Source organism: Diadema antillarum, unplaced genomic scaffold (genome assembly GCF_040938485.1).
Source record: "Diadema antillarum isolate AM-2024a unplaced genomic scaffold, OU_Dant_1.0 scf00000139, whole genome shotgun sequence".
Classification (NCBI taxonomy): Eukaryota; Metazoa; Echinodermata; class Echinoidea; order Diadematoida; family Diadematidae; genus Diadema; species Diadema antillarum.
Genome location: NW_027271028.1, coordinates 1,196,770 through 1,204,248, shown reverse-complemented (window position 1 = coordinate 1,204,248; position 7,479 = coordinate 1,196,770).

Genomic DNA, 7,479 nt, shown 5'->3' with positions numbered 1-7,479 from the left:
CTTTTATGATTTTTTGCATACCTTTAAAAACAATGAGGCGCAAGCACACGCACCCAACCAAGACAATAGTATTAAAAAAAAAGACTTTCGACGTGATCGGAATCTATTCTTTCGTTTTTTCTAATGTAAATTTGGTGAAACATGACTACAACATTACGTTATAGTGTTGTAATACTAATAACCTTTTATTTGACCTATTAGGGCTACTGAGTGATTTATTTTTCTTTCTTTTGTAGTTTTCTTTGGTAGTCTTCTTCAGCAGGAACAGGCTACATGGAATCATTTATCCAAGTGTATGAAATGAATATTGGACATGGTGTTTTGAAAACGTAACGCAAAAGTTGGATTTATTTGCCTACCGAACCGTTCAGGAAACGCTTTCTTCAACTATATTAGTGCCTAGTATTAGAAGGAAATGACAATTGAAACCATTGGGCTGACGTTCTCCTACCGAGTCTTCACATATTTTTTTTTTTCAAAAACGATTTGCCTATCGATAATATCAGTATAGTGTACTGGGTTGCGTGCATGGATATTGACTTATGTTGACTTTGATCTTCTTGTTTACCCTAGAACTGCGCGGGTTTCGTGACAGTACAAGTTTCAAGTCCAATCAGACTTAAAGGGTGCCAATACCCAAAAAATTAAATTAGATAGGTGAAAGACCTCTAAGAATAAAACCCAATGACAGTATTAACTCTTTATACTTCAAAATATTATAGAAAATATATCAATGTCATAACTAGCGCTTACGGAACTAAACCCCTCGTTAAGTTCGGTAAGCGCCTCTTCTGTGTGTGTGCGTCGGAACTATGCGTGTCCGCCTGGAGCACGTCTGGAGACAGTATCGAAGAAATGATCGCGTATCGCTACCGATATCGTTTACCGGCGAGCGCACGTGCGCACTATTATCTTTCAAATGGCGTGCAGTTCTATACGGAGATGTGGGATATAGGAGCACGAGCCATGAACCATGGTGGGGAATGGATGCTGTGTTGTGTGTGTACTCTCTAAAAAAATCGAGTAAAAATATTCACTCTTGAAGGAGTGAATACCAAAAAGAGTGAATTTCGAGAGAAATTGGAGTGAATTTCGAGTGAAAATGTTCATTTTCACTCATTTTGGAGTGACCTCAGGGATCACTCGAAGATTTTGGAGTGATCCCTGACGTCACTCCAAAACGAGTGAAAATGAACATTTTCACTCAAAATTCACTCCAATTTCACTCTAAATTCACTCTTTTTTGTATTCACTTCTTCAAGAGTGAAAATTTTCACTCGATTTTTTTTAGAGAGTAGATGCAGAACTATATTCAAGTGTGACTTGTGCTCTGTGGACATGTTTGAAGCTTGTATGTTGAGTGTTTGTGCACATTGTAAAACAATAAAATGAGAATACATCAACACCTGTTTTTCTTGGTAATTGCACAACTCCACCACCATTGTCCAAAGTACTCTCTAAAAAAAATTCGAGTGAATAATTCACTCCTCGGAAGGAGTGAATAAAATTTCACTCGATTAAGAGTGACTTTCACTCGTTGTCGAGTGAATTTCACTCCTTCAACGAGTGAAATTTGTGTAAAACCTTATTCGCCGAGTGAATTCCGAGTGAAAATTAAGCCGAGTGAATTCCGAGTGAATACATAATTAAACGCATTTGGCTAGGCCAATAGAAATTGAGAATTCCTCTGTCATGTGTTTACTCTAAGCCAATCACCAGCCGCAATATCCCCTGGCTTGGGCGCGGGCAGGTACCTGAGGAGCGACGCGTCGCCTGTGCGTGGACTGTGTGCAATTGCTGTGTGCTAGCTGTGCGTGTATTATGCATAGGATTTACGTGCGTGTGCAATCGTGAGAATCAGAGCCTGGATGTCGTGATGGACGTGAGAAAATTTCTGTCTTCAAATTGAGTGGGGCGGAGACATTATTCACATTTTTGAAGGTAAGCAAACCATAGATTGATCTAATCAACTTGTTGAGTTTTTCCTGTATTACGGGCTAGCCTACCTCTCCGTAAACGACCATCTAGTTTGATTCTAAGTTACCTTACGAATAACCCCGGGCCCGGGGCGCTCCTTGTACTCAGTTAGCTATGGGGCTGGTCGCAGAACACCTTACGAACAGCTAGAATCCGAGACCGAAACTCAACTGTTAGGTGTTGGGATCTAATGATACTTTGAGTCTTTGTACATGTTGGGATCTAGGGCTTGAACTATTCGCGGACTATAAAGTCTTTAACTTTTTAGAAATGCATTTTCAAACAAAATAGACCAGTTATGATTTCCAAAAATGAGTGATGAATGTAACGTTAGTCATTGAATTGACATTTTACAAGCATATCATCACACAGAGATTACTGTAGTCGAGTGTAGAGATCGACGTAAAATACTATTACTAAGCTGTGCTAAAAGCAATAGATTAGAAGCGCCTAGCGCTAGACACGAACTCTACACTACATTGCTATTGAGTTGGCAGCCGAGTCACTGACACTGTGTTGCCAGATGGTGATCTCGATCAGTACGGTAATAAAAAAATGGTGAAATTTGGTGATTTATAATTACTGTTCATTATATATGTTAGTAAAAAGGACTTTTATTTGCCACTACATTTGAGCATCCACACAGCTGGGAGAATACCACGTACACTCCCACGTCATGTATGGCGATCATCTACTAACATTAGTTACTAGGTAAGAAGTACGATGTACAGTATGTACTGTTAAGTGTTAGTCCACTGTGACATCACACTTCTAGCTGAAGATCAGCGCACTCACACATCATGGAGATCGATCCCCCTTGTAGCAGACGACAACGGGTACTATATTTTATTAAAGTTACAGGTGACCTTAGGTATTGAAATTTGACAGAGATCATCTTTGGGTCTTTCTAAATATGCTGATGTAGCTAAAAAGTAATTACTAACTTTTGTATTGGTGCTCACTTAGTGTTTGTGTGGACAAAACAGAACTGCATATTGTCTTGTGGAGATGGGTTCTTAATCCATTTCTGAACATTGTGTTTTCATACTTTCCTCCAGATAAAGATGTAGACATAACATGACAGTTCTTTGGGAGTGATGGTGATTTAAAGGAACTCGGTGTAGGGCAACGGCGTAGCCAGGATTTCATCTTAGGGGGGGGCGGTTAGTCTGCGAGGGAGCGAAGCGACCGAGCCCGAGCGAGCGTAGCGAGCGAGGGGGGGGGGGGGAGGGTGTGGGAGGGGGGTGACCCCCTCCCACAGTAAGAACTTTTTGCATTTTGATGTTGTAAATGGTGCAATTTGATGCATGTTTTTGCGCGTTTTATCGACGTGAAACAGTCCCACTTGTTCATGGTAGCAGTTTATTTTGACGTAGATTAATATTAAACAATTTGCCTATAAAATGGAATAATTCAGATGCACTTCTGGTATTGATTCTTTTCACTGAATATCATGAACGCGACTGAACCCGAGCGAGCGGAGCGAGCGAGGGGGGAGGGGAGGGTGTGGGAGGGGGGTGTCCCCCCTCCCACAGTAAGAACTTTTTGCATTTTGATGTTGCAAATGGTGCAATTTGATGCATGTTTTTGCGCGTTTTATCGACGTGAAACAGTCCCACTTGTTTATGGTATCACTTTATTTTGATGTAGATTATTATTGAACAATTTGCCTATAAAATGGTATAATTTAGATACACTTCTTGTATTAATTCTTTTCATTGAATATTATGAACACGACTGAACCCGAGCGAGCAGAGCGAGCGAGGGGGTAGGGGAGGGTGTGGGAGGGGGGTGTCCCCCCTCCCACGGTGAGAACTTTTTGCATTTTGATGTTGCAAATGGTGCAATTTGATGCATGTTTTTTGCGCGTTTTATAGACGTGAAGCATTCCTACTTTTTAAGGTAGCAGTACATTTTAGTGTAGATTATTATTTAACAATTTGCCTATAAAATGGTATAATTTAGATACACTTCTTGTATTAATTCTTTTCACTGAATATCATGAACGCGACTGAACCCGAGCGAGCGGAGCGAGCGAGGGGGAGGGGAGGGTGTGGGAGGGGGGTGTCCCCCCTCCCACGGTAAGAACTTTTTGCATTTTGATGTTGCAAATGGTGCAATTTGATGCATGTTTTTGCGCGTTTTATAGACGTGAAGCATGAAGCATTCCCACTTGTTTAAGGTAGCAGTATATTTTAGTGTAGATTGTTATTGAACAATTTGCCTATAAAATGGTATAATTTACATACACTTCTTGTATTAATTCTTTTCACGGAATATCATGAACGCGACTGAACCCGAGCGAGCGGAGCGAGCGAGGGTGGAGGGGAGGGTGTGGGAGGGGGGTGTCCACCCTCCCACGGTAAGAACTTTTTGCATTTTGATGTTGCAAATGGTGCAATTTTATGCATGTTTTGCGTGTTTTAACGAGTTGAAACAGTCCCACTTCTTTAAGGTTGCAGTATATTTTAGTGTAGATTATTATTGAACAATTTGCCTATAAAATGGTATAATCTAAATACACAATCTTCTTGTATTAATTCTTACACTGAATATTATGAACGCTGTCTGTTCAGCAATCAAACAGAAAAGAGCATGCACACGAGGGTGTAGATAGGGGCATATCCCCTCCCACACGAAGGTGATTTTGCGTTTTCAGACCTGAAATTCAGCGATCTGGTGCAAATTTTTGGTGCAATACTTTTTCATCGAAGTGTTAAAATCACGGAATTTAGCTCTTATTCTGAATGTGCACCATCTGTGCGTATGTATAAAGTCTAGTAAGGTAGAGCTTAGGGGAAGGGGATTCCCCCTCCCGCTAGCGGAGCTTTTGCGTTTTTAGAATTGAAATAAAGCGATCTGGGTATAGCCACAGTCTATTTCTTTGCATGGCGGGGGGGGGGGGGCGAGCAGGGAGAAGGCGTGGGCGAGTGTTATCTCCACCCTCCCTTCCGATGGAGCTTTTATCTTTTTAAGGTTGAAATTGAGATATCTCGTATACGCATATTTGATGGAATCAACATTTGGGAAATCACCAAAAAAAAAAAAAACTGATGGGGGGGGGTTGAGGGAGGAAAGGGTCGATTAAAAGGGGAAATTTCCCTTAAACATGAGGGAACCTTCAGTTTTCGGAATATAAGTGATAAGTCTTGTGCACTCAGAATTATTCAGAATTTTTTGTAAATCAAAAAAGTGTACTTAGCTAGGGAAAGAGGCACAGAGGGGGAGGGTTTGGGAGGGGGATACCCCCTCCCAAGCACGAGAGATATTGCATATTTTGAATTGAAATTCAACGATCTGGTGCACACTTTGAGTGAAATATTCAAAAAAAAATATCTTAGTTGATGAAAGGTTGCAAAGGAGACCCGCTTCATGTGCATGCATACAGTATACACGCATTTTTTTTCCCGCCTCCCAAATCCCCCGTCCAAATCTTGGGGGGGGGGGGGGCGACCGCCCCCATCGCCCCCCCCCCCCCCCCCCGGCTACGCCAGTGGTGTAGGGGTCATCATTTGGACAACGAAGACAAATATTGATAGCTGTACAGTCTCTGTCACACCAATAGAGTGCAGATCACCAGATTGCAAAGTACCAGATGTGGCAAACAAATAGCCATTGCATTCAGGGTTGATGAATGCTGGAAACACCGGGCCAAAATCAGCGAAGGAGCCTCTGAGATATGGACTTCCATTGCACTAACCCTGCTGTAAGTTATTCTGTTGTTTTCCACAATGATTAATGAAGGGAGACTAGTTTGAAATTGATTGACATTTATTTTACTTTCTAGAGTCTCAGTAATTACATATAAGAGGCTACATTAAGAGATTGAATGCTTGGTTGGTTTTGTTTTGTTTGAAGGAATGATTTTAAAGAATTTTGATACTTCATGGAGCAGTTTTAGAACTGTCCTTCCCTCTGAAAATGAATGCCTTGAGAGGTTAGTACTTGTATTTAAGAAAAATGTGTATTTGCCGTATCGACAGAAGTGAAAATCATGTTATGGTAAGTCTTGAGTTGTGTAAGTAGAGCTGTTGCTTATGTCAAATATGTATATTAAATGATTTTGCACTTCAAGTTTATAATGTAAACTGGAGGGATCTATTATCCTCATGTCATTTGTATGATTCATAAAATCATTAAATTTTACTTATTTGCCCAGGAATTCAGCACACACATCACTTCAAGGGGGAGGAGATACTTCAAAAGCTGAGCATGCTGAGGGAAGGAGTTCTGACTGTTCCAAGGAGACATCTGCATATCCAGATCATCTAGCATATTTCTTGTTGAAAATGGAAGCAGAAAACTGTACAGCGTAAGTTCAATTATCTAAAATATTATTATTATTCATATATTATTCTTATAATTATTGAAAATTGATCTGGAATACCAGTTTCCCATTGTCATGTCTTGTACTACATTTCCATCCAATATATAACCATCTAATTTGCCTGTTCACTTCTTTTGTTTGTTTTCTCAAGTATAGAGAATAACAGACTAAAATGTGCCCCCCCTCCCCCCCCCCAAAAAAAAAGGAAGAAAGAAAGTAGAAGGGACCGGTAAGTATAACATTGCAAATGAAGTGATGGTTATAGATTTAAAAATAAAGACTGATCTACTTGTATGAAACATGTAAACAGAGTGTACGTACAAGACTCCACGCTGAGTTATTTTCTTTGTAGCCCCATCGGGCCACATGTATATGATAATAGTCCTAATACTTATGATATAATTATCACAATGATGAATAAAAAAGTGGGAGTTGATTTGCCATGAAGTTCAATGGATAATCACATCTTGTATTTTTCTACTAACTGTGCACATCCACACTTAACCTATCTGCATGAAATTTTCATATGTATTAACTGATATTTGGCTCAAGTAGCAATAAATGTACTTGAAACAGTGGTACTGAATTGCAATAGAAATTAATGCCAAGAAAAAAACATGAAAATAGTTCAGCCCCTTAAAAGATTAAAATGAGGGCCAAATTTTTGATGTTATATATTTGCTTCGTAGAATATGATTAACATTCTTCTTGCTTTCTTTTTAAATTCAGATACCAAAGTAGTGAGCAAAAGACGTTGTAGCCAAGGCAGTTGCAATGCAGTACCCCACTTTGTGAGACACCACACAAGGTGCAAAAGGACATTTAAGTTTATACTCATAAGTTTATGTGATCTACAACTTTTTTAGCCCTCTTTAGCAGAAAGCTTAAGTGACATACATGGTATCTTATTCATCTAGCTTGCAAAAACTTCAGCATTTTCAACTTTTCTCCAGAGCTAGTGGACAGAATTAAGCAACCAAACTAGGAGTTGATCATCCTTGTTAAGTTAGGGGCAAGGACCCAAAGTTGTTCAGGTTATGGGCATGAGCCTCCCCCCCCCCCCCAAAAAAAAGGGGGCCTTTACAGGGAAATTGCATCTATTTCTTTATTAACTCATTTGGCAAATATACAGGCAATGTGGGGATTTTGATAATCTATTCTTTGATGTACCTTCT